This window comes from Scomber scombrus, chromosome 5 (assembly GCF_963691925.1).
Source record: "Scomber scombrus chromosome 5, fScoSco1.1, whole genome shotgun sequence".
Taxonomy (NCBI): domain Eukaryota; kingdom Metazoa; phylum Chordata; class Actinopteri; order Scombriformes; family Scombridae; genus Scomber; species Scomber scombrus.
Window position 1 is genome coordinate 32367103 of NC_084974.1, and position 24167 is coordinate 32391269.

The following is a 24167-nucleotide window of genomic DNA, read 5'->3' on the forward strand; positions in this document are numbered from 1 at the left end:
CACGACGAATTAAATGAATCAAACAAACAATTACTGACTTCAAGAAACAATTTAACAAAAACAACAGTCAATAACTCACACGCCTATTTATCTAAAGTTTAGTACAATGAATGTCATCGTACCCAAACCCTTTAACAGCCAGGTTCAGTTGTTGGGCAGGGTGCTGAACCATTTGAAAATGACCCAAAAGATGAGTCTAATCTTCATATTATATGGAGTACATACTGTATATTACATGTTCATACTCATATAACTCATTTTATAGTATTAGCAGTCAGTGAAAGTTTACATATTGCTATCATAGTAGAACAATGGGCACTACAGTAGTAATATTGATATCAGTGTACATTATTATTTATTAAGCTGTGACAGACTAAAATGTCAGAAAAATTCAGTCCAGTAATAAATACAAACTTTTACAAACCTTTTAAGGTAACTTTTACACAAACATGATGAAAACTGTTGGCTACGTTTCCTTTAGATGCTGAAAATCATCTGAACGAAGCTGATGAGTTAAGGTGAAATATATCAGCAGCTTCAACCAGCCAGCGATAGTGCCATCAACATTTAAACAAGCAGAGGAAGAAGAAACATGTAACTCACAGCAGGAGGTTTTTAAGGTCTCATCTCTCTGTGTTCATCTTTAATCTGAAGTCTTCTTTAAGGAAATGTGATCACAGAACAGCAGATCTGAACTTTGGAACAAGTGAAGTCAAACATCAACAGACAGTATAAATCTTTATCAGCTGAATCATGAAGTCTGATCGCTCATTGGTTGGGCAATGGTTACTCTGTGCATTAAATCTTTACCTCTACATGTCGTCCCTTAAAATGAAAAGTCTGACAGACTCACACACGAACAGCTAAACTGTTTTACATGTTCAGATAACTTGTTGTCAGCTGCAGACACACATCAGTTCACTTTTCCAACAGGCTGATTTATTGAATTTGTATCACAATCAAAATGTTGGAGCAGGTCAGTGATGTGTGCTGCAGTTATACTGTGGTTTTATGATGTTTTATGTTCTTTTTTATATTCTCCCATCAGGTCACATGATTGGTAGACGTGGTGTTTCCTTGTTGACGGCACACAGCAATCTGCCTCCTTCAAGCCATCTGACCGTATGGCGCTTTTCCACTACACAGTTCCAGCACGACTCGCCTCGACTCGACTCGGTTCTTTTTGTGTTTCCACTTGGGAAAGTACCTGGTACCTGGTACTTTTTTAGTACCTGCTCTGGTGAAGTTCCAAGCGAGCCAAGCCGGTACTAAAATGTGACATAGACACACTGCTGGCCGCTGATTGGTCAGAGAGGGTCATCACTGGAAGCGCGACGTCCTACAGAAAATCAAACCCCGCCATGTTTAAATACCGGCAACATTTAGTATGCTGAGTTCTTTACAGGCCTGTTTCAAGAAATCTCAGTGTGTTTGACTCTGATTTAAACTTTGAGCAGATTTGTACAAACATGTTCTTATCAAATAAAGAATCACTGGAATTTGGCCTGGATTACTGTAGCAGCCTTTTTATGTGCCGAAATAGAAAAACTGTAGAGCAGCTACAGACAGCACAGACCTCATCTGTAGTAGAGTAAACAGGTTTGAACACATCACACCAGTTTTAGCTTCTTTATACGTCCAGTTCTTTTAATCACAGTTTCGCAATGCTGGTCCACAATAATAAACATAGTCTTCAACTCTTCCTCCTCTCCTTTAATGAAAGATTATGCAGAATGATCACATTTCATGTTTCAGTTCAACATTTGATTCACCTGAGCGTAGTCAGATACGGCTGAAATCTCTGTCAGAAACTCTTTTTTGGCAGACTTTTAGAAACTTTACATTGCACCCCTCCCCCGTCCCTCTGGCCCTCCATACTAGCACCAACCCTGCAGAACGGAAGTCCAAAGACCAATGGGTGATGCCACGGTGGGCTATGTCCATTATTTTTTTTACAGTCTTTGGTGAGGCATGAAAGAAATACTGTAGCTTCCCTCTTCATTCAGCATGAACCCAAACTGTACAGGTGAAGCTCAACATGTTAGACCACCAGAGGCAGTTTGACACATGAAATTCTAAAACTAAAACTAAATGTAGGACACACAACAGACAATAAATACTACAACTGCAATGATTACTGGATTAATTGATTAGCTGACACAACTGTTAAAGTGATAATTGTTTTGATTCTTTGGAGAAAAAGAAAAAAAAGTCAAAGTTTTCTGATTCAGCTTCTTAAATGTGAATATTTTCTGGTTTCTTTCGTTCTCTGTGACACTAAACGGTCACACAACAATCTGTTAGTTTAGTTACTTCGTGTTTCTCCTATAATGTTTCTTGTCTTATGTTTCCTGTTTTATTTTGATACTCACCTCTTGTCTCTTTTCAGGTCCTTCACTTCCTGCCCTCATGTGTTTCCCACCTGTGTGATTAGCTGCCCCGCCCTAATGTGTTGCACCTGTGTCTCATTGGACCATGTTCAGGTCCTCAGTCGTGGGTCCAGCTGCAGCTGTTCAGAGCTGCAAGCTGGGATCCTGCTGGTGGACGCCAGCGGTGAAGGAGGCCTTTAGGTCCTGGCTGGCTCAGGGGTCTCTGGAAGCAGCAGATGGGGACCAGTTGGCCAATAAGGCGGTGGTTGAAGCAATAACCCGGGTGTGGGAGGAGTTTGGTGAGACTATTCTGTCCTGGCCGTGGAACAGTGGACCAGCTCTTCACCCTGTAGGGTTACTGGAGGGGGCATGGGACTTCACACATCCAGTCTAGATGTGCTTTGTGGACTTGGAGAAGGCTTATGACCGTGCCCTCGGGACAGTTTGGGGTACCAGGGTCGCTGATGTGAGCCATTCAGTCCCTATACAACCGCAGTATGTCAGACCTGGTCTCAGTGGGTGTTGGGCTCCATCAGGGCAGTCCTTGGTCTCTGAGGCACTGGGTCGGTTTGCAGTTGAATGTGAAGCAGTCAGGATGAGAGTCAACCTCCAAATCTGAGGCCATGGTGTTCTCTGCAGGAAAAAGGTGGACTTCCCCCCCCATCAGGGTTGGGAGGGAGTCACTGCTGAGGTGGAGAGTGAACTTGACAGGTGGATCGGGGCAGCATCACTGGACCGTCCTGGTGAAGGAAGAGCTGAGCCTGAAGGTGAAGTCAGTCTACGTCCCAACCCTCACCTATGCTCACCAGCTTCGGGTAGTGACCCAAACAATGAGATCGTGGATAAAAGCAGAGAGTGTTTCTGGGCTCAGCTTTAGAGATAGGATCAGGAGTAGAGCCACTGCTCCTCCACATATAAAGGAGCCAGCTGAGGTGGTTTTGGCTCCTGGTCAGGATCCTCCTGGACGCCTCTTTTTTAGAAGTGTTCCAGGTCCAACTGGGAGGAAACCCAGGACACACTGGAGGGAGTATATACTGTATCTCCCCAGGACGAGCTGATGAGCTGATGAGCATAGTTATGGAGGTCTGGGTTTCTGTGCTCGGCCTAATGCCACTGCAACCCGGCCCTGGATAAGTGGCAGTAAATGGATGGATGGTTAAATCAACCAATGAAGCTTGAATAGTGCAGCACCTTTTTATACAGGTTAGTGCATTTTAAAGAGCTTCACAGATGACCGATGATAATCAGACAGAGCGACAGTCTAAAGTAATTTAATGTAAAGTATTACAATAACAGTACATAAGTATTATGAGCTTGATTATACTATGATTTGTATTAACAGAGGGTTTTTGTTTTTTTTACCAAAATGTAAAGAATCATTTAAACAATAGAATTATGTAATGTGATGCAGTTACCATGACGACGCCCCTTTTTCAAATTTAGCCAGACTGAATTTGAAATTTAATTATTTTTTTTTAACCTCAGCATTTAGTTTTTCTGAGTGGAAGAAATATATTCAAACATTTCAACATGGTGAGTAAACTTTATTATTACTGTAAGTTTTTATCAGTTGAGTATAATTGAGTTTTTTTTTATCGTGTTAATTAAATTTTTCATTGTTGGTCCTAAACTATGAAACAGTCCCAGCTGATGTATATTTTAAACCGTCTCTTTTCTTCATCACAAATATATAAAACTATACTTTTATTTATTTTCTCTCTCTCTCTCTTTCATTAATTCCCCTTTGATCCTTGTAACATAATGTCTGTTTTTTTTCATTTGATTGTATTTCTCAGTGCTCTTTAAATCAATCGACTAATCTTTAATTAATTTATTTATTTCCAGCCGAAAGCTCAAACAAAAAACAAAAATGAGAGAAAGGAGACTGGAGGAGATCTGGAAGAGAAGTCTAAAGAAGAGGTCTGAACCATCTATTATAAATGTGTTTATGTTGAAACTTTAAAGGTTAAATACAACAGATTTCACACTGATGAGCTACTGTTAACCTGAAAGAACCAAACATTGAAATAAATTGAATTTGCAGTTAAAAAGCATCAGACTAGGTTTAACATTTACCCTCTTAAAGTGTTAAAGTACATAAGTATTATAAGCATCTAAAAATGCGTAGCTCTTAATATGATCTTAAATTAAGTAAATCCTGATTACCTGTTTTAAAACCATATTTCAACATTAAAAAAAAGAAGTGTAAATGTTTTATTAATGATATATCATTTGTATTATATTAAATTTATATGAATAAAGAAGATTTTACATAAAATGTTATTAAACTTAATGTATAAAATAATTCTGTCATTTTAAGCCTGATTTATTTGTATTATAGCAGTATTAGTACATTTTAGTTTTTTGATAGGTGGACAATTTAATTAAACATTTTAAATTAAGACAATCAGATGGATTTCAATTATACAGAATTACTATGTGTGTGTGTATATACGGTCGCCCATAAAGTTGGAATAAAATATTTTTTACCTCTTCTCATGAAATGATTGTGTCAATGTGATTTATTCTTGATAGATAAAGTGTATTTATTCTCAAAATTGTATTGATCAGTCTCATTATACCTGGTCAAAGGTGATTACTGATGTGTATAAATAGAAAATAAAAAGAGGAATGTGTCTGAAAACTAAATGATTCCAACTTTATGGGCGACCGTGTATATATACGAGATGGGTGTTTTACAGCTTTATGGGTTGTTGTTTTTTTTAACAGTGTAAAGTAACAAAAAGAGGGACTTTGAAACTAAAAAGACTATAATGGTGAAACATATCTACTTGATTTGACTCATTCAGACGACTGAAGCTTCATATTAGCTTCAGATCAACTTTTAAATCCATGTTTCCACAGAAGGAGGACTGTGGGTTTAGTCCTCCTTCACTTCCATTGTAAACATGATGAAGGGATCTAATAATGGCTGACACACTGACACAAACATCTCTTCCCTGCAGCTGTGGGAGGAATGTTATAACCTCCAGAAGGAGCTGGACGAGTCTCCTGGACATGAGAAGCACAATAAGATGCAGATGGACATGGCTCAAAGCTCACTGGACAAAACCATGAGAGAGACGGAGGAGACCCGGTCCAGAGCTAGAGAAATGCTCCGGGACAAGCTGGAGAGGAAGAGACGCCACGAAGAAGAGAAGAGAGTAAACACACACACACACACACACACACACACACACACACACACACACACACACACACACACACACACACACACACACACACACACACACACACACACACACCCCTATAACCTGGTGAGAACAGTATATAGTTTTATAAATAGGACTTCTGGTCTCCTTCCCTCAACTACATAAAAGCAGGGTTCTGAAGGTTACTGTGGAAATGTAATAGATTACTAGTTACTCTATTTATAATGTAATAAGTAATGTAACTATTTCAATGACTTCATCAAAGTAATGTAACTTATTACATTTGATGACTTTTCTAATGTTGAAACCAATGTTTTCAGCTGTTAGGGTAAATGTTCCCTCCATCTTTCCTTCCTTCCTTCGTTCCTTCCCTCCCTCCTTCCTTCCCTCCTGCCCACTTTCATTCCTTCCTTCCTTCCTTCCTTCCTTCCTTCCTTCCTTCCTTCCCTCCTGCCCACTTTCCTTCCTTCCTTTTTTCCTTCCTGCCCACTTTCCTTCCTTCCTGCCCACTTTCCTTCCTTCCTTCCTTCCCACTTTCATTCATTCATTCCTTCCTTCCTTCCTTCCTTCCTTCCTTCCTTCCTTCCTTCCTTCCTTCCTTCCTTCCTTCCTTCCTTCCTTCCTTCCTTCCTTCCTTCCTTCCTTCCTCCCTTCCCTCTTTCCTTCCTTCCCTCTTTCCTTCCTTCCCTCCTTCCTTCCTTCCTTCCCTTCCTCTTTCCTTTTTTCTTTCATACCTTCCTTCCTTCTGTCCATCATTCCTTCCTTCCCACCTTCCTTCCTTCCTTTCCTTTTAACCTTCCTACCTTCCTTCCTTCTGTCATCATTCCTTCCTTCCTTCCTTTCTTCCTTCCTTTCTTCCTTCCTTCCTTTTTTCCTTTCTTTCTTCCTTCCTTCTGTCCATCATTCCTTCCTTCCTACCTTCCTTCCTTCCTTCCTTCAATCCTTTTTTCCTTTCTTTCTTCCTTCCTTCTGTCCATCATTCCATCATTCCTTCCCTTTTTCCTTTCTTCCTTCCTTCTTCCCTTTCTTCCTTCCTCCCTAACTAACTAACTAAGATCTAAGTCCAGCTGTGTTTCATGGATACTGACATGATTTATAAGGGAGATCATTTCTTATAAAGCAACATTTATCTCTCATTTAAAATGTATTCATTAGTTCATGTCGATGTTGGAATATAAAATAAAGATATTTGATGAATAAAGTGGGTTTAATTTGTACTGTGACTCCAAATAAGCTCCATGTGTGCTCCAAATAATCCCACATCATGATTTATTTAATAAATATATATAAAAATATTGATTTTAAAAGAATTAAAAACAGTAATATGTATTCAGTAACATGTTAGATATTAAAAAATGAGGGAAACAACACTACTGAGCAAAGATGATAAACATAATTATCACTATGGGTAAATAACATAATCATAAAAGGCATGAGAGTATTTTGTATTGTGTGTTTTTAAAGGAAGTGGAGTAGCTCTGCAAATATGTCTAAATTCTCTGTGGGAACATTTTAAATATAACATTAAATTGTATAAAATAACTGCTTTCATCCATCAAGTCAATGCAATAGCTCTATTATTCCACAAGGTGGCGCCTGTGTGTTGTGTGTCTAACTTTATCCTGTTGAGGTGGAAGAATAGTAACAAAATGAGGGACATCAAAATGTAAAAACTAAAGCAATACAATGTGAATTTATATCTAATATCTAAAAATGTGAAACTCTTATTAAACTTAATATGATCTTAAATCAAATGTTTTATCAATGGTAAATCTTTATTATATTACATTTATATGAATAATAAGATTTTACATACTATTTTCTCTACATTTCCGTAATTTTAAGCCTGTTTACGTGTATTATAGCAGCATCAGTACAGTGTTGTTGGATCTGTTGCTTCCAGGAGCGAGAGGAGGAGCTGAAGGCCGTGCAGACCGCTCACGCACAAGAGATCTCTGAGCTGAAGATGAGTAACTGCGCCGTGAAGGCAGAGATGCTGGTGGAGTCCGTGGTGACCGAGGTTCAGCTGCTGGATAAAGCTCACAGCTCACAGACCGACCAGAGAGACAAAGAGACTGCTGACAAAATCTTAATCACTGAAATCAAGAAGGTGAGAATGAGTCCAGTGTATTTTTTAAAAACTCAACTGTCTTTTGTTTTATTTCTAAAAGTAAGCGTCTGTTCACATGTTCCTCACAGAAACATCAGAAGGAGCTGGAGGAGCTGACCGACAGCTACGCCACCAGAGCCAGAGGTAAGTAAATGTTTCAGAGTCAATGATAAATAAGGGTTAGTAAGATGAGAAATTCAAAAATATGTTATAAATAGTGTTAAAAGCAGCATCAGGTTTGTTAAAATGTACATTTAGTATTTTTGTTGGTTTTATATCATTTGAAATGACATTTGCATCATTTTTTAAACCAAAAGTAAGACTGAATGCTCCTGAAAATGTCAAATGGTGTAACCACAAAATAATGATACATATTACATGTTTTATGAGAAAGAGATAGATAGATAGATAGATAGATAGATAGATAGATAGATAGATAGATAGATAGATAGATAGATAGATAGATAGATAGATAGATAGATAGATAGATAGATAGATAGATAGATAGATAGATAGATAGATAGATAGATAGATAGATAGATAGAAAGGAGGAAGAAGAGAAAGAAATAACACAAAGTTGGAGGAGAGAAAGAAAGATAAGCAAGGAAGAAGATAAGAAGGAAAAAGTAAGAAAGAACAAAGGAAAAAAACAAAGAAAGAAAGAACAAGTAGGAGAAAGGAGGAAAGAAACCAAAAGAAAGATAAACAAGAAAGAAAGAAGTAAAGCAGTCAGGTTCCTGATCTCCATGGTAACCAGAGTAAATGTAATATGTAGAACAATTGTATTCCATTACCTTTATTTAATATAAAGTTATAATGTAAGATCATGCCAAACTAGTTGATATGGTGTTTTATTGACTATTTACTGTTTTTAAGCAAGTTGAATTATTTGGTACAAAGTTTTTATGGTTACACCACTTAGACATTTTTGCCATAATCCTCTAATATATTCTCTCTAAATGGATTAAAAGCAGAAATTTGATTCTGGGTCCACAAAAAAAGAATGTGTGCAAGTTATTCATACGTTTATTTTCACATTTTAACCCTTTAAATTTAAATTAAACCACATGGAGACAATAAAACCCTCATTGACCCTTCAGCTGAAGTACGATCATCAACTCTGTGATTTTTCTCTCTCTCATGCTAGAAATGGAAACCCGCTATCTGAAGCAAAGAAGACTCATGTTTAAGGCGAACATCAAAAAAATGGAAGCTGGATTCGAGCAGGTCGACACCGCCCACCAACAACGCTGCCACGGCATCATGGGGGAAATGGAGCAGCTGGCGATCAGCACCAACGAGCTGCTGGAGCGCAAACAGCAAGTCTCAGCGGAGAAGGCGAAGCTGGAGGTACGAGATGTTTGGAAACTCTGCTCCACATATTTCACACCTGACAACATTATCCTTTACTTTCTCTAAGTTGTCAGGTTCTACTTCAACCGTAGACTGTATATAAGAAATGGACGTAAAATATATGACGTCACCCATTGGTTTGTGGACTGCTGCTCGGAGGCCAATAGTATCGGATCTGAGCAGCGCCATCTTGAAAATTTCAGGTGCCTTCTGGGAAAAATAAAACAGGGATTCTACTTATATGGGCATCAGGAGGAGCATGAGGCGCCCTCCTGAACCTGTGAACCAATCAACCTGTCAATCACCACGTAGCCACGCCCTAATGCATACCCTGCTTTATCGTCACATATAAAATCAGGGAGGCCAAAATGTCCCAAATGAACATCATACTGCATTGAAGAAGGCTTTAAACTAGCGATTGAGACCATAAACACATTTTGAAAACGTTTACTGAGGTTAGAAATCAAGTGAGAAGTTGGTGAATTCTCCATTGACTTGTATAGAGACGGAAGTCCTTTTGACACCAAAACGGTCGCCCCCTGGTGGCCTTTTGATAGAATGCAGTTCTATGACAATGACTTCTCATATGAAGATGTTTGGGGTTAATGTTTGGGGTTTATGAGCAAAGTGCTCATGAAACTGTTTGTCGTTGGGAAGAAACAAATCGACGAGGACGAGAAAAGGAGGAGGCAGAGCGCTAAAATCATGGAGGAGAGGCAGAAACTGTTGGAGCATCTGAAGAGCGTGAAGGAGCGCCGCCAGCAGCTTCCTGATAAGGTGACTATAAGGTCCACTCTGCTTCAGTTTGGGGGCCTTTTTAGGCAAAGTTCAGGCAGCAGAGAACGTCAGGCCACCTTCATCATCACCATCATCATCATCATTTAGGTGTGAGAATACTGAAGAGAAACAGACTGCAGGCGTCTTTAAGGCTCATATTTGCTAACTCAGCTGATAATTTCGTCAGTTTAACAAAGATTTCAGGTGTCAGTGAGAAACGCTTCCTGGAAATGTGCAAGTTTTTAACAGTTAATTTTAGTACATTAGTTGGTACATTTGACAGAGAGGAGGATTCACTTTGGTACAGATCATTAAGAAAAAAAGTTTAGTTTAGTCAAAACACTTTACTGCAGTACAGTTTGAGGTACTTGTACTTTACTGCAGTACAGTTTGAGGTACTTGTACTTTACTCTAGTGCAGTTTGAGGTACTTGTACTTTACTCTAGTACAGTTTGAGGTACTTGTACTTTACTGTAGTACAGTTTGAGGTACTTGTACTTTACTGTAGTACAGTTTGAGGTACTTGTACTTTACTGTAGTATTTCCATGTGATGCTACTTTCTAAATGTTGGCTAAAACTATGTAGAGAAGACCTAATAAACTTTTCTCTTTTTTAACGTGTGATAATGTTTCCAACAGTACGGTTCAGAGCTTTCGGGGATCATACTGGAGACGGGAGGAAGCCTCATCGTTAAATACCTGGATCTGAAGGAGGTAAAGTGCTCACATCGAACTTCTGTACTTACACTTGCAAATCAAATTCTGTTGCATGTTTGAACTAGTGATGTTTCTATTGAGATTTTTGAATGGTCAGTATTTGTTTAGTTTAATTCAAGCATATTGGCCCTTCTTCACGCTGTTGTATTAATAAAACCTGATTTAAATAAGGGTTTTAAATAAGGGTTTTAAATAAGGGTTGGCAAGATGAACAAGCCACCATTGTTAACCAATAGTAAAGTTCACCTGAAAATGTCAAATGGTCTAACCACAAAAAAAAGATAAATATTAAACATTTTATCCACCTAAAGTGTATTTAAGTGGACAAATAATTACTTCATTTAAAAAAACATTGAAGAATAAGCGTTGTACCGGACTGTCCTGGTCAAGAAAGAGCTGAGTCTGAAGGTGAAGCTCTCAGTTTAGCAGTCGGTCTACGTCCCAACCCTCAGTCTAGTGACCCAAACAATGAGATGGTGGATACAAGCGGCCCAAATGAGCTTCTCTCCGGAGAGTGTCTGGGCTCAGGTTTAGATCTTCCTGGATGCTCCCCTTTTAGAGGAGTTCCAGGTACGTCCAACTGGGAGGAGACCAGAACCTGCCTGGGAACAGCTTGGGAGGAACTGATGAACATTGCTGGGGAGAAGGTCCTGGATAAGCAGCAGAAAATAGATGGATGGCACCCATTTCATATAATAACAGAAGGGTGTTAGTTGAGACTGAGCGTGTGTTTTTCAGGTTCAGAGAGAAGCGGACAACATCCAGAAGTACACCGACGTCTTCTATAAGGTGTACGAAGACAGCGGCGCGGACTTCTTGGCCCGAATGACGGCAGCGGCAGAAGCGTCCAAAGAGGAGAACCACAAAGTCTGGCTGGCGTTGGCCGTCGGCAAACAGGACTTAAATGCTGCGAAGAAGATTCTGGTAGGATTTAATGTCTGCACTTTTTTAATTTCAACCTGCGATCAAAAAGGAAATGTTGAACAGTGTTTGTCCTGTAGGAGCAGATTAGGAGCAAACGAGCCAGAGTCAGATCCTTAAAACAAGAACTTTCTGAAGAATTAAAGGTCGGTCATCTTCAGTTATCTCAAAGTTACCGTTCATTCACACATCTGTGGAGCTGTGTGTCACGTTTTGATTAAATGTGGCCGGCAGGAATACGACGAGCTGGTGACGAAAGCAAAGACGATGAGAAAATCTCTCAACTGGACGATCCCGAGGATCGACATCGTAAGAGCCCTCAGGAGCATCTCCAACGTTAAGATCTCCATGTTTAAGGTTTGTTTGATCTGAGAGTCAGAAAGAAGTAAAGTACAGTTACTGAAGTAGAGTTTGAGGTACTTTACTGTAGTACAGTTTGAGGTATTTATACTTTACTGCAGTACAGTTTGAGGTACTTATACTTTACTGTAGTACAGTTTGAGGTATTTATACTTTACTGCAGTACAGTTTGAGGTACTTGTACTTTACTGTAGTACAGTTTGAGGTACTTGTAATTTACTGTAGTACAGTTAGAGGTACTTGTACTTTCCTGTAGTACAGTTAGAGGTACTTGTACTTTACTGTAGTACAGTTTGAGGTACTTGTACTTTACTGTAGTACAGTTTGAGGTACTTGTACTTTACTGTAGTACAGTTAGAGGTACTTGTACTTTACTGTAGTACAGTTTGAGGTACTTGTACTTTACTGTAGTACAGTTAGAGGTACTTGTACTTTACTGTAGTACAGTATAGAGGTACTTGTACTTTACTGTAGTACAGTTTGAGGTACTTGTACTTTACTGTAGTACAGTTTGAGGTACTTGTACTTTACTGTAGTATTTCCATGTGATGCTACTTTCTACATCTCAGAGGGAAATATTGTACTTTCTACTCCACTACATTTATCTGACAGCTTTAGTTACTTTTCAGATGCAGATTTGACACAATGGATAATATAACAAGCTTTTAAAATACAACACATTGTTAAAGATGAAACCATAAAGCACATTTCAGATGTCTATGAGTTGTTAACAGCTCCACCAAATACTGATTTTTCCCTCTAAACTTCTCACATCTGGAGTTTAATTTGGAGGATTTGATGAATGAATCTCAGACACTTTTCTTTCTAACTGTATTTGTGGTTTAAGTATTAATAAACATGTATAGGTGTAATTTTTATGAGACAGAGTTGAGTTAACACACTTGATCAACCATATTGTGTATTTATATTCTCAAACTTCAAACATTAATCAGCAGTTATGTATTTCTGTTTCTCTCCAGGATCTTGTGATTAAACTGACTCCTCTAGCAACTTAAAATAGCTCTCATCTTCATGTTGCCTGCAGAGAGCGCCACCTGCTGGTTAATGTAATGTAGGTGTGGATTTATTTAGCAGGGAAACAGGAAGGAACCACTTCATTAAATTACCGTTTTCATTAAATATGTTAAGAGTTATAATCTTGTTCTTCTTTGTTTTGTGTTGAAAAAACAAGTCAATTTGTGTTTGTGTAATTAAATATTTAATTAATCTGATTTATGACACTTTAACTACATTAAGCGTGTACTTTAACTGTGCTCCTGCTGTTTGGAGTCAGATTTTAGAGATTATAAAACAGACAAACTGTCACAGTGTGAACACAGCAGTGGATTATCTGACTTCACGTCGATCTTTAATCTGCTTTCTGACAGCGGTTACACTTTCTGTCAGAGTGACATTTAAACGCTGCAGCACTTTAAAACATCTCGCTGATAATCTGACATCAGCGTCCCTCCTTCAAAAAGAAACCGCTGCGTTTAAGTGTGTCTGATGATCTGACGGTTTAAAAAGGTTAAAAGCAGAAGCTGTAATTTGCCGGCTGGCAGGAGATGAAGGGTATTAGGGTCTGACGTGAGGCAACTGCTGGTGTCACAATGAGCTTTACAGACAATGTGCAGGTTTGGGGTCTTTTTTTTTTTTTAAAGACTTTGATGCCGACGGGACCGTTGACACCTGCTACTACCTGCACAGGTGTAATACTGTGGAATTAGATTTGTGCCAAATGAAACAAACAAAAATAAGAATTTGAGAGAACATGAAATTAATTTCAAAAATAAAATGTATAACTGTCATAGACCATTATGACAGTGAAGGCAGCCAACAACTGTTTCACAAGCTGCAGATAAGCAGTCAGCTCCTTAAAAACACTTTACCTTAAGCTTAAACTACCTTAACTATCAGCACTGCCACATAGCAAGAAAAACATAATTTATTTAATATTGATAATTTCAATAGTTCAACACAGACTCTTCTTCTCTTCTACTGAATCACTTCATCATGCAGACAGCAGCAGTTAACCAGAGCGGCCACCAGAGGGCGCTGTGTAGCAGGTTCTTCAGTCAGAGCCTCTGCAGTAGTTTATCCATTTAGTTTAGAGAGCAACAACTATACAACCTTTAAATATAAACTCAAAACATGGATTAAAGCAAACCCTCCATTTTCTGGTACGACAGACAGGTTTGGTTTTATGTTTCACAAAGATTAACATCGATTAGTCAAACATCAGATAATGAGTCGTCAACCACTTTGATAATATGAATATATTTTTTAAATGTAAGAATTTTCTGCATTTATCTTCTAATATAATACATTTAAATTTTGGTGTTCTGATAGTTTCAAGATGTTAAATATGTTCAAATATGGGACAAAAAGTGTTTGCAATCCTAATTACATGCTATCACCTGCCACCAAATAACTTTTAGTACTTTAAAGAACCACATAAAGTCTGCAAAGAACCGTCCCTTAAATAAAGAGGTTCTTCAGCCGGTGTTGGTTCTCTGTAGAACGATAAGAACCATTATTTATTATAGTGTACTGCACTTCTCCCAAGCTGTATGTACATGTGTATACTCTTCACTATGGATGAAATCTGCATTATATTTTGCTTTTTCTTTGGTTCATTGTTGTTTTGGGTTTTTTTCAGAAATAATCTGAAAAGAAGAGTTCTGGTTTGGATTAAAGACAAAAACAGATGAACATATATCAGTGTTTCTAGATACCGGCTACATGTTTACATTCCTTAGTTCATCTCTGTCTCTGTAAAGTCACATGTTCTGCTCTCATCCTGCCTGACACTTACCAGGATTGTGTTAGAGGTGTTTTTGGATCTTTCTCTTATAGTTTAGTTAGCTCCTTTAAGTTTGAAGCCTGGTTTTTGTTTTGTTTTGACACTTGATTTCTCTCTGAATTGGTGCTTTTGGGTTCAGCACCTTCTGAGTCGTTACAGCCTTTATGGATTTAGTTTGATGTGGATTCAGAAGGAGAATCATTAGAGCATCATGCTGAGGATTCATTTTTTACAAATCTACAAAGACCAAAGAGTGAAGCCTTTAAACTGTTTCCTGTGAGGTTTGTGGATCATTCAGACAGAAACAGGAACCAGAGTCTGTAGATGTGAATATAAACTCTGTCGCCTCCTCTGTGATGAAACCTGACACATAAAACAAACAGCTGGAGGAGGTGAAATGAACCTTTAATCACATCAGAGACGGAGCTTCAATGATCCGCTTCTCCAACTCTGATTGGCTGCTGCAGACTCAACAAGTAGTAAACAAAGTGTGAGTCTGTGTGTGAGAGAGTGTGTGTATGTGTGAGTTATTGGCTGCTGCAGACTCAACAAGTAGTAAACAAAGTGTGAGTGTGTGTGTGTGTGTGTGTGTGTGTGTGTGTGTGTGTGTGTGTGTGTGTGTGTGTGTGTGTGTGTGTGTGTGTGTGTGTGTGTGTGTGTGTGTGTGTGTGTGTGTGTGTGTGTGTGTGTGTGTGTGTGTGTGTGTGAGTGTGTGTGTGAGTGTGTGTGAGAGTGTGTGTGAGAGTGTGTGTGAGAGTGTGTGTGAGAGTGTGTGTGAGAGTGTGTGTGAGAGTGTGTGTGAGAGTGTGTGTGAGAGTGTGTGTGAGAGTGTGTGTGAGAGTGTGTGTGAGAGTGTGTGTGAGAGTGTGTGTGAGAGTGTGTGTGAGAGTGTGTGTGAGAGTGTGTGTGAGAGTGTGTGTGAGAGTGTGTGTGAGAGTGTGTGTGAGAGTGTGTGTGAGAGTGTGTGTGAGAGTGTGTGTGAGAGTGTGTGTGAGAGTGTGTGTGAGAGTGTGTGTGAGAGTGTGTGTGAGAGTGTGTGTGAGAGTGTGTGTGAGAGTGTGTGTGAGAGTGTGTGTGAGAGTGTGTGTGAGAGTGTGTGTGAGAGTGTGTGTGAGAGTGTGTGTGAGAGTGTGTGTGAGAGTGTGTGTGAGAGTGTGTGTGAGAGTGTGTGTGTGAGAGTGTGTGTGAGTTATTGGCAGGTATCTGAGGAGCTGATTGGTGCCAGCGACCCCCTGCGACAGGAAAACTGTGGCAGCCGCGCTCCGATTGGAGGGTTTCACTCTGGTCTGAGCGTGCTCACTGTGGGACACTGTGGCCTCGCGCCATCGCTACGGCGACAAGAAACATCACTGCTGAACACACACACACACACACACATACACACACACACACACACACACACACACACACACACACACACACACACACACACACACAGATAATCACTTCATTCTCATGTTGGTTTTCTATAAAGTTTATTTTCTCTCTTGAATGTTTTTTCGTCTCTGAAGCAAAATTAATCTATTAAATAAACTTAATTTCTTACAGTTAACCCTTTATGTCCCTTTATTTATCTATTGTCTCTGAACTTAAACCTGATTCGAACTTTAACCCTAAAACTACATTTGAATCCTCAAACACTTTCTGAAATAGTCCTAATTTCAAATAATAATGTCAGCTCGTTCCGAAACATCCTCAGTTTCTAAAAAGCTTTTCTCGCTTTCTAAAATAAATCTTCATTTTACGGAAATGTAGCAGCTCTCTACCAAACTCCTAATTTCACAAAGATTTCTAGTAAAACATCCCTGCTTTCTTAAAAAAAGTCCTAATTTCAAATAAAAATGTATTTCCAATGCATCCTCAGTTTATTAAAAGTTTTCTCTCATTTTTTAAAAAACGACCTAATTTTACAAAAACGTCCTCACTTTCTAATAAAAATGACACCTTGTTCCAAAGCATCCTCAGTTCATAAAAAGCTTGTTTCATTTTCTAAAAAATATCTTAATTTTTCACAAAGGTTCCCACTTCACTTTCTCATAGTCCCCAATCTACAAAACGTCTAATTTCACTAAAAATGTCCCCACTTTATTAAAAAAAAGTCTTAATTTCAAATAAAAATGACACCTCTTTCCTAAGCATCCTTTTTATTAAATAGTTTTCTCTCTTTCTAAAAATGTCCTCAGCATCCTCAGGTTATAAGAAGTATGTCTTACTTTCTGATAAAACATCCCTACAGTACTTCTTATAAAAAGTCTTATTTCAATTTAAAATATCACCTCTTTCCAAAACTTCTGCAGTTTATAAAAAGCTTCTCACACTCGAAACATTTCCTAATTTTTCAAAAATGTTTCCACTTTCTAAAAAAAGTCCTATTTTCAAATAAAAATAACACCTCTTTCCTCAGCATCCTCAGTTCATAAGAAGCTTGTCTCACTTTCTGACATAAATCTTGATTTTACAGAAATGTTCCCACTTCTAATATAAAAAGTCCTATTTCAAATTAAAATATATCACCTCTTTCCAAAACTTCTGCAGTTTATAAAAAGCTTCTCATACTCTAAATAAAGTCCTAATTTTACAGAAACTTTCCCCAATTTCCACAAACCTCATGATGATTAATGTTGAAGCACTTCCACTGAGCGCCACATTCAGCTCTGAATAGTTCCTCTTTTACTACGACTACTACTACTACTACTGTTGCCATGCCGACCGGCGTTGTTGGCGCGCTGGTTGCCCCTCAAGGCTTGGCTGCAGTTCAGACACTCGGTGCAGCTCTCCAGCCCCCCCCTGCCCCCCCTCGCTCCCCCCCTGCAGTGTTTGGTTTGCAGACACAACAGCGGCCGGCGGCCTTTTCTGCTCCATGTTTGGGTGTTTCTGAGGCGTCTGCGTTGGTCTTTCAGAGGAGAGTGTGTGTGTGTGTGTGTGTGTGTGTGTGTGTGTGTGTGTGTGTGTGTGTGTGTGTGTGTGTGTGTGTGTGTGTGTGTGTGTGTGTGTGTGTGTGTGTGTGTGTGTGTGTAAAACAGAGGATTTACAAAACGGCCGTCACCCTCAGAGTCCCACATTTTGTCCTCTGATGACACTCAGAGCTGCAAAGTAACTCAAATCTCAAAGTACTGAAGCTCTTTTTTACTTTTACTTCTCTGTCATATTTCCATGTGATGCTTCTTTCTACTTCCATGCAGGACTTTAACTTGTGATGCAGTACTTCTCACATTGCTGTATTAGTACTTTTACTCCATTAAAGGATCTGAATACTTCTTCCAACACTGCTGACATCAGATTTTAGAAGGTTTCACATGAGTGACGACATGAATTATGACGTTTTAAACTGTAATTATCTGCACATAGTTGCTCCTGCAGTGTTAGATCAGGTAGATACTCATACTGTGTCTCACATCTCTTCTTCTGTACTTACTCCTCTTAATGTTCTGAGTGTATAATAAGTGAGTTCACACTGTGAGAAGTATGGAGACATGCAGCACTATGAGGACCTGGACGGTGGTTAGGACAAGAAATGTAAATTATAAAAAAACTAATGTTTTTCCCATTTAATTGCATTAGTTTGAAAGTTGTGTTGAGACACACAGAAAAAAGGAACATTTGGTGGCGAACAGTGAAAGAGAACGGCCTGACATGATTACATATTTGGGTCAATGACGTATAAGGATTTGCAACAACTCAATCGTAGAATAATAAAAACCAGCATATCTAATGCAGTAGTTCAAACATTCAGAATGTTGTGTACCTGACGATTCATATTATAAATGTGAAATTAAGTGATTTTAGTGGGTTTTTCAAGATTAATTGGCACTGGCCTTAAAAAAAGTCATGTGGTGCGACCATGATTCATCTTGAAATAAATAAATTTACTTAACACGCTTCACATCTTTTTGTTCAAGTTTTCAGTAATATAAAGTGTTTGGAAACAAAGTATTTGCTTTTTTTAATTTTTATTTTTGTAAATGATAATCTTTTATTTATATAAGATATTTCAAGATAAATCATGGTCGCACCACATGACTTTTTTTTCAGGCCAGTGCCAATTAATCTTGAAAACCCACTAAAATCACTTTCACATTGTAATATGAATTGTCAGGTACACAACATTCTGAATGTTTGAACTACTGCATTAGATATGCTTGTTTTTATTATTCTACAATTGCGTTGTTGAAAGTCCTTATACGTCATTGACCCATTTACATTTATCTGTATGTTTTCTTTGTCTTGTCTTTTAGTTTTTTAGTTGATCTCTAACTCTCAGTATGAGTTTTGTTCCCAGTAGTTTGAATTGTTCCTTTTTGTCTTTGCCCCATGTATATTTATAATAATATTCTCAAAAAAAGCAACAAAAATCCTCTCCTGAGTCTTTAGTTTTTACCTTCAGCTTCTACACTGTAAAAAATATTACTGTAAATTATTGTATTTATTTAACAGTAATGTATTAATGTGTTTCTACAGCAAACCAGACACAATATTACTGTGAAAATACAGTAAAACTACAATATGATACTGTATTTATTATCTGATATTACTGTAAATTCACAATAATATCACAGCAACATATTGTCTTTTCATGTTAACCACAAAATTACTGTAAAACTACAATATTTGATGGCTAAATTACTGCATGGTGCTGAACCTTTATCACAGTAATTACTTGTTATTATTGTTAAATTTGAATTGACTGCAGCCTAATGAAATAATCTGCATCGCAAAAGTGTGATTAAAGTAGTTTATTGTGAGAATTTACTGTAAAAAGCTGCTGATTGTTAACTTTGTTATCTGTTTTTTAAGCAGATTTAAGGAGGTTTAACTGGTGTTTGATATCAGATATAATAATATCTTCAGTCTGTATGTTCAGATGTGAGTTTTGACTCTTTATCACCTCACTCAGTATATTCTCCTGACCATCAGCTCCTCTGTGATGTTCATCCAGACTGATTTAACATGTAGAATAAATAAACAGTGGTTGTAATGCTCACTGCGGCCTGCGGGGGGCGCCAGCAGGACCTTGTGTTTTATGTAAATGTTGGTGCGTGCACACGTCGGGGATATTTTGGGCTGTTTTGGGGACATTAACTGCTGTGATAAACCGAGCCGTCTTAGCTCCGAGCTCTAATATGGAAGTAATGAAAAGTTGTGTGGTCAGATTTTTAGATTTAGAGGCGTTAAGTTTGCTGGATTCCTGTTGGGATTAAACCAGATTAGTTTTGTGGTGTGGCGGGAACCTGCTGAGGAGAGAAAAAAACAACTTCGACCCGTTGCTGTTTGACTGAGAGGAGAAAATGTTCAGATTGGAGGGTCGATACCTTCAGAAGATCATGTTTAATCATCTACTGTAGGTATGAATCACTGACCTTTAACCCAACGCTGGTTCAATGGGCCTCAAACTGCTTCATTTGATCTCATAATAACCTTTAAATAATAACTTTACAATGTTCAATATATCAATGTTTTGAATGTAATCTGGTCATTGTGGATAAAACGGCTGAAACAGCAGAAAAAAGCTGGATTGACTTTTCTTTTCTTTCCATTTTCATCCTTTGCAAATTCATCCAGTCGGCCGAATTGGATTCCACAGAAATAAGTACGAATTCCTTCTATATCACAACTCATATTGGAAATCTGCCATTAAAACCATGAGCTGAGTCATCATAAATCATTTTATTAACATGAAGCAGCTCAATATGTTTTAACTTGTGGTGCCGAGGTGTAATCAGCTGTTTTTTTTATTAAAGAAATTGACTTTATAAAAGGAAAATTGAACATTAAACATGTTTATCAAGTAAAATCAGTGACTAGAATAACCCTCTGAGTTTGTGTTATTTGATGTATTACATGTTTTCCTTAAGCCTTAAATACTTCTGGGTCAAATTTGACCGTTATTTTACATTAAAGAGCTGTAAAAACACCATATACACATTTCTTTTAGCCAGTCTTTTCCTAATATGACCCAGAGTATAAAAAAAACTGGAAATGCAATTCATTATTTTTTTATTTTTGTGCAGCTGATACACATTTTTAAATATGCAAAAGTACAAATTTGACCAAAAATCAGCATTTAAACATGTTGTTTTCTTCATATTCTATAAAATATTCTCCTGGACCATAAAACTGTGATTGTGAATGTGTTTTTTCCCATAATATTAATCAAACTGATGGTGAATTTATCAATGAGAATTAGTGTAGAGAATAATTCTGAGTGTGAATATGAACAGGATGTAAAGGGTTAAATTGTGTGATTTTTGAATGGAGTTGGGTTCAGTGATGTTTGGTGTTTTAGGGGCGAAAACGACACAAAAAGATCCTCACATTACAACTATGTGCAGGACAATTCAAACCTCTGAGTTTAATTATAATATACAGGTTTACACACACACACACACACACACACACACACACACACACACACACACACAGAGGAGGAAATATCAAGTCTCTCTTTCTTCACACTTCACTAACCGGCGGGAACGCTTTGTACAAACACAACGAAACACATTTACAACGCTCCAGTGGTGGCACACGCTCGCCCACACACACACACACACACACACTGACCCCACAGCCAATCAGAGGGCAGGTTAGCCGGTGATGTCACCAGGTGAGTGTCGGTGTATTGTTGAGCGAACGGAGGGAGGCATGCAGCGGCGACACCTGACTCCTCTCTACTGTTGGAGGAGTTAGTAACGTGTTATTAGCGTCACTCACGGTGGAAATAATCTCATTACTCTGCTCGCAGCGGTTTAATGTCGCCAAATGTAACAATGCAGCTTTTTTTTTTCTTCTTTCTAACAGAAGCGAGGGTTAAACGGTTAAACGCTCTCAAGAACATGACATCGAAACTCAGATTTAACTCAGGTGAAAGTAGAATGCAGAGGTGTCAAATATAAGGTCGGTGGGCCAGAATCAGCCCACCAAGGAGTCTAATCAATCAATCAATCAATCAATCAACCAACCAACCAATCAGACTTTATTTGTACAGCACTTTCATTAAAAATAGGAAACGCTATCATAACTCAAAAATCTGCGATGAGGAAACACCAGAGGTAAGATTAATTAAATAATAAATACAAAATAAAATAAAGAGCTAATAAAAAATAAATGAAATGTTAAAAAAAATACATAACAGGAAAGACTACTACAAAATAAAGTGAGTAAAAGAGTAAAAGTAAAAGAAGTGAAACAGACATAAAAGGTGAGTCATGAAGAAGAAACAATACCATTAACAGAAAAGTAGTAGAAAAGGATAAAATAGAAAATAAAAGGCAGATTAATAAATAAATAAAATTCAATTGAAAGGCAAATTAAAAAGATATATATTGATCAGCTGATATTAACCTCATATATCAGTATCAGTGTACTATGTCTGGGCGAAAAAAATCATTGATATTTTGCGTGACAAGATTGTATCGATACAAAGACGGTAAGTATCGATCTTTTATTGTATAAATTGTAAATGAAAATGTTTGAAAAAGTTTTTGGTACCAGAATAATAAAATCAGTTCACTAGATGGCTCTAGTTAGTTTTCTGGTGACAGTCAGCGTGCAGGAGGAAGTTTTCCTTTGAGGACAAAATTTGCAGTTGAAGAAAGGGAATGCAAGCAATGCATCTCCGTGTAAGGTCCTTGAGCTTGAGCGAGGAGCGCCTGCAGCCTCCAAACCTCCAACCTCCGACCCTAACCAAAGCATGCTCTCTACCTCTGCTGCATTATCTGATGTTGACTCTTATTTCAGTGAAACCTTGTGATGAAAGCCCAAGAAGTCTGCATGAGTTTGCATATTGAAGAGAGTCTCGACTATCAGACTTGAGGTTTCTAAATAGGGTTTGTAACTTTTGGCGCTTTTCCACTTTACAGTTCTAGCACTACTCGGCTCGGCTCGACTCGACTCGGTTTGGTACAAGGAACCTTTTCCATTACTATAGTTCCTCCTCAACGTGAGCGGGGTCGTCATAGCAACACAAACACATAAACAATGGAGCACATGGAGGCGATGGTGTACTTGCTGCTGTATGAGGCTTTCTGTCTCACACAAAGCAAGAGAAGAGAAACCAATCTCTGTAACGCTGTTGTTGGTATTTAAAAATGCCGGGTTTGATTCTTGTGTGGGACGGCTCATGACTCTTCCAGTGACTCTCTGACCAATCAGTGGCCGGCAGTCTGATGACGTCACATTTTAGTATCGGCTCGGCTTGCTTGGAACCTCGGCAGAGCAGATACTAAAAAAGGACCAGGTACCAGGTACTATCCCTGATGGAGGAGCAAAAAAACTGAGTAAAGTCGAGTAGTGCTAGAACTGTATAGTGGAAAAGCTCCATTGGCTTGGGCTGAACAAAGCCCTGAAGCCTTTTATATGCACCTTAATGCAAAAAGCCCTGCGATGAAACGACTGCTCATGAATATTTACTGGTTTATGCTAATTTTTGCGGGGTTTTATCTAAAATGACGACACAAACTATTACGACTTAACTTTGCTAGTTGTGGGATTTGCATATGAAGGAGGCAGCGATGGGATTTGAGGTGCACAGTATGTCCGTTGTGCATACTGAACTGTCCTTATTCAAAAACGCCATGGCAAATACAGTTTTACGTTCTATGCAGGCGTATGAACTTGCTTTGTGTTGGCGGCTGCTTGGGGCTCAGGACAGGGCATTACAAGCAGGAAGGAAAAACTCCCCTTTAACTGAGAGACTGAATGAACAGGTGATGAATAAATGACACCAGAGTTTAAAACGTGTTCAACTGCAGAGAAAGTTAAAGCAAAAATGAACCACAATGAATCTGCTCTGCTAGTCGTTTTAGCCGTCAGTAAGCTGCTGAAATGTGAGAATATGTTTCACGTCTGTCTGTTTGAACCTGAACCAGCTGCCAGTCTGAACTGGGAGCACTGGGCGAGTGAGGTTAGAGGCCTGGAGGTGTTCCCTCTCTCTCTCTCTCTCTCCCGGGGCTTTAATTGGCCCTGAGCTCTCAGCTGGTTGCCTTTGTGGACGTAAAAGAAGCTTAGCAGCACGAGGCCGGAGGCTAACGGCTAGCCACGCTAACAGACACACACACACACACACACACACACACACACACACACACACACACACACACACACACACTGACAGCACTGTGATGGTTAGAGCAGGTAGACTGATCATGTATGCATGACTGAGTGTGTGTGTGTTAGGAGGGTAATACATGCTGTCCTGTGTGTCCATGTTTGTGTTTTGAGGGGGGTAGTTAATGTGTGTGTGTGTGTGTGTGTGTGTGTGTGTGTGTGTGTGTGTGTGTGTGTGTGTGTGTGTGTGTGTGCAGTGACCTCCTGTGCAGAAGTCAGCCGTTCCAGCTTGTTGTCTTTAGTTCATCTCCACAGGGGACAAACACACTCAAGATTAACCAGGCAGGTTAACACACACACACACACACACACACACACACACACACACACACACACACACACACACACACACACACACAAACATATACAAACACAAACACAAACACACACACACACACACACACACCCACACAAATACACATTCACAACCATACACACTCATATAAATACACACACACATGCTCACACTAATAAACACACAA